We start from the raw sequence: 4,593 nt of genomic DNA on the forward strand, positions 1-4,593 counted from the left end.
CCCCCCCCCCCCCCCCCCCCCCCCCCCCCCCACCACTCCTCACCCCTCCTCCCTCCCATGCTGATTTAGTCCCTCCAAATGTTGAAGAGCCTCGCGCACTGCCAGAAAAAAAAGTATGGCCCTCCAGGAATTTCTCTTGAAACATTTACTCATGGCTGATTGCCCGCAACAGAGTGCTTTAAGAGAACATTTCAATTCGATCTCCCGAGCTGCGAAACATGTTTTCAGCAGCAACACAGCCATTAACTACTTGGCGCGAGGAGGAGGAGGAGGCGGTCCTGATACCAAATGGATTCACCGAGCCTCCCCGTGAGGTCAGAGGTTAGAACTCTCTCGCTCACCTCGTCTTGAGTGAGCACTCTCCCTTTCTTTTCTTTTTTTTTGTCAAACAGCTATTAGACTCATAGGCAGCACGCGAGGCTCTATCTATCTCGGACCCTGCAAATCACTATGAATACATTCACTGTCATTAAGCATCTCAGCAGAGAAGCCTATGAATTTAAAAAGCTGCTTTTTAAAAAGGCCTTGTCCCTGAATATTTCAGCCATTTGATAAATAAGTCATTATTCCCCCGACGGACTAGGCAGCGGCGGCGGCGGCGGCGGCGGCGGCTGGGACTATCGCAAATTCTATTTTGAGGAGACAGAACCCTGAAGACCCTCAAATTATTCTTTTAACGCTGCTTCTCCCCTCTTTTATCACTTTATACCCCCACCCCCCACAGCCCTCCATCCCACCGTCATTATCCACAAATCCTAAATAGAATATGAGTGGAGTAATGTAGAGCAGGCATATTTCAGCAAACTGCTGATGGACAAAGAGGAGTGGGAGGGGGGTGGGTGGGGTGAATGATGTCATTTCCAAACAGGCAGTGGTGACCATCCAGACTGAGAAATAGGACATACGGGTGACCTGACACACACACACACACACACACACACACTCTGTGGACACACACTCCTCTCCTCTCGGTCTATTTGCTTAACGGGGACACATCTCCTGGCAGCGTTGAGAAATGACACTCTTAGCTAATTTCGGCACTCATAACGAGCTAATAATCCACCCATTGGCCTCTTTGACAGCCGCGTTCAAAGGTCAAAGGTGAAACGGGACTTTCATGTGGACTTGTAACTTTTTGCGCAAGAAATCCGAAGAGAGTTTTATTTTTGTTGTCGCATTTTAGAGGGTCCGATTCTTCATTTGGAGGGGAAGGAAGCAAAAGAGGAGAGAAGGAATGATGGGAAGGAGGGGAAGAGGATTATTTAGCTCCCCTCCGTCTCTCGTCTCTTCTCTTTATTAAACCGTTGTCATTTCCGGATAAGAGGCAGGAGCAGCTGTCCCTCTCAAAAGACGCTGCATCTTAATAAAGACCAGCTTACCGCCGGCCTGTCACTCACACTCTCTCGGGGTCACACACACACACACACACACACACACACACACACAGATGAGCACTCACGCCCACTCATGCACTTCTCAATCATTTATGCTAATGAAGCACCTCGGCGGTGCTCTCTGTCGTTCTCTCCCGTAATGAGACTCACCTCCGTCACGCTCACACACACACACACACACACACACACACACACACACACACACACACAGCCATCATAAACAGCATCAACAAGAAAGTGTGTGTTTGTGTGTGTTGTTGTTGTCGAGCCCCAGAATTAGTTGAACAAAGGGAAGCGTTACGGAGCACAAAGTTAGATATCATTTTATAAATTTGAACTTGCGATGTTTCGATTTTTGGGGCGTTGTGGTCGAAGAGTTTCGATCATCGACGTCTGCTGGTCAGCTGTAACAAAGATTCTCAAACAAGGACACTGCGAAGAAAACTATCGGTGCGGATGAAAGACGAGACGTCGCCGCTGTAACACAATCAGGCGGCGTGATATGCATATTAGCACAATTAGCTGATTAATGCGGCTCTGTGGAATGTGATTTACTTTGAGCGCAATAAGGAGTCAATGCAAGTGACAAATGTATGTGTGCATGCATGTGTTAAAACAAGCGTTATCATTCGCTACCTCTTCTGTCTCATGCAGCGTATCAGCACACACACACACACACACACACGTGTGCGAACACACACTCCAGAGACAGCGCAGTGGACGGATGTTGGAAATCTGTCCGTGCCTCTCGCGGTGCACGTCACATATCTGAAGTGCAGTTCAGTTAAGCCATAATGAGAAACAGCATGCATATTAATTCCATCTGATTACATCCAGCTATCACACACACACACACACACACACACTGCAAAGACAAGGTGTGTTCTGGATTCGATTAGGGAGGGGAGGGAGGGAGAGAGCTCAGGTTTTTATTCTTTTACCGTCTGGTTAAATCGTCGCTGGATGTTTCAGAGTTAAAGATGAGTGTGTGTTGTTAAAGAGAAATATGACTCAAATGGTTGAGGGTGAAGTGTTTTTGATGCAAATGTAAAAACATCTCCTTGTGTCCGCGCTCAAAAAACCCGACAGTCCCCCGCTGCTCCGTCTTCCCTCCGTCTCTTCAGCGTCCGTTCTCGCCGTCGACCGATCATCTCGGTCGTGCAGGTGTGCCGGAGGAGACCGGAGGGGGTGCTGGCAGCGAAAAGGGGGCTTGACCTTTGACCCCGCTGTGTTGGTTTTAATTAATCCACTTAAGGAGTTCGTCCGCTTGCATTGTGCGTCGCTTTATATCCCGGCGGACCGGGAAGAGAGGCACAAATCCGTCCGCCTAATTACCAAGACCACTGTTTGAATCTTTAAATCCCCTCTGGTAGTGTGTGTGGTGCTTTATCTGTAAGCCAGACCTCTTTTTTTCTCTGCTCAGGATTATACTGGTTTAACTAACGGGTCAGAGGGAAAACATTTCGTAGAGGTGGGCACTGATATTTCCGGCCTGAAGCTGCAGATAGTCGCGGTTTTATCTTTTAAATTGGAGCGTTTTCGTGCTTAGAAATAAACAAAGTTTTGAGCGTTTTGTTTCTTGTCGTGTTGGAAAAAAGCATGTTAAACTGTCACGGTTCAACAAAGACATCGTGGAGAACGAAGCAGATGCCGTTTCCTCACGGGAGTCAAAACTCCACTGTACTACCTGATAACTCTGATTTTGGAGAAACTTCGTCCTTTCCCTCCGTTCCATCGCTGTGTTTTTCAGACGTAGAAATGAGGCTCATGACTTTGTGTTATTTGTGACACTCTTTCCATGGAGATGAGGACAGTCGGCCCTGATTGGCTCCTTCGTCACCTGTGTGTTTGCAGCTGAATTTGACACATGTGAGCGGTGACGCACTTTCAGCCGCGTGACGTCCCAACGGGGGATTTATTCAGGGAGGAAACACCTGAGAAGGGTTTTCGGCGTACGTAGCGGTTCTTCGGTTCCCCCTCAGGAGCTGGGCTTCTGTTGGGACTCTGGAGCCGGCTGGTTTTTAGAGAAAGAACACAGACTGTACCTCACGTTTAAGATTTGCAGGTTAAAGTTTGTCACCTTTTGGATTTAAACTGAGGTTTTAAAAAACAATCATAGCATGACTGGATCACTTAAAACGAAGCGATGCAGGAAAAAGGCCGGGTGACAAGTGTAAATGAAAGTGATGGCAGCGGGAGGGGAGGGTCGAAATTCACTCTCAGCTTCCCACAGCTGTCAATCAAAGCTTTGTGGCGGGCGGAGAACAATACCGCATTCAGCATCTGAGTGACGGAGGCGGACTGGGCGGGCAGAAGGAGAAGGAGAGAGGGGAGGGCTGAATTCCTCTGAAACCCTCTGGAATCAGCAAGAGATAATAACATAGTTGAGGCGAGAGTGTGTCACAAAAACACAAAGGAGACGGAGGGGAAGATGACGGAGAGGGGAAGGCTAGAAATTACAGGAGAAGAGGAAGAGGAGGAAGGAAAGAGGAGAGCATGTAGGCGAGACTGTGTGTGTGTGTGTGTGTGTTGTTAAGCAGACTGTTTCTTTAAAAGTTTGATCCTGCCACCTCATGATATGATAGTTGACGATGAACCAACTCTTGAACTCTTGAAGCTCTTAAATTCTATCCATAGCCTGATATCTATGGATCATTTCAACTGTACAAAAGTATATAAAGTTACAACCTTGCTGACACGTTGAGATATCAATAATTCGGTAACATTTATATCAGTATGAGGGTTTCCCTCTGAAAGTCTGTACAGCCGAGGTGGAGATCACACGAGGACACGTCTCTACTGAACAACAGTACATGCTGGTTCCTGTGTGGAGAAGCACCTCTGCTCTTCTACCCTGAGGATTAATGCTTTGTTTCATGAAATCATATATATTTTGTCAGCATTGGTGGGCAGAATGTAAGCATGAACAATGTTGATTATCTTTGGTTTGAACTGAGAGGTTTGTGATCGACGTGTCACATCTAATGTCGTATGTCGTAATCGAAGGTATCCGAGTGAAAATGGACGAATTTTAAAGTGCATGAAATACATGGTTGTCTCCTCCTGTCATCAGAGTCCGAACCTTCATGTTGTTCTGCCTTTGCGTGTGTTTCAGCCATCATTCTCAGCCATTCACACAGAGTGCTCACAGATTACAGTGTGTGTGTGTGTGTGTGTGTGTGTGTGTGTGTGTGTGTGT

At 47.2% G+C, this 4,593-nt stretch overlaps 1 protein-coding gene across 5 annotated transcripts in view; it reads left to right on the forward strand.

The window, feature by feature from the left end:
- celf2 (cugbp, Elav-like family member 2) overlaps positions 1 to 4,593 on the forward strand; it is a 166,943-nt gene that overhangs the window by 787 nt on the left and 161,563 nt on the right. The window lies entirely within an intron of this gene.

This window comes from Anarrhichthys ocellatus, unplaced genomic scaffold, assembly GCF_004355925.1.
Source record: "Anarrhichthys ocellatus isolate YVR2014 unplaced genomic scaffold, GSC_Weel_1.0 scaffold21, whole genome shotgun sequence".
NCBI lineage: Eukaryota > Metazoa > Chordata > Actinopteri > Perciformes > Anarhichadidae > Anarrhichthys > Anarrhichthys ocellatus.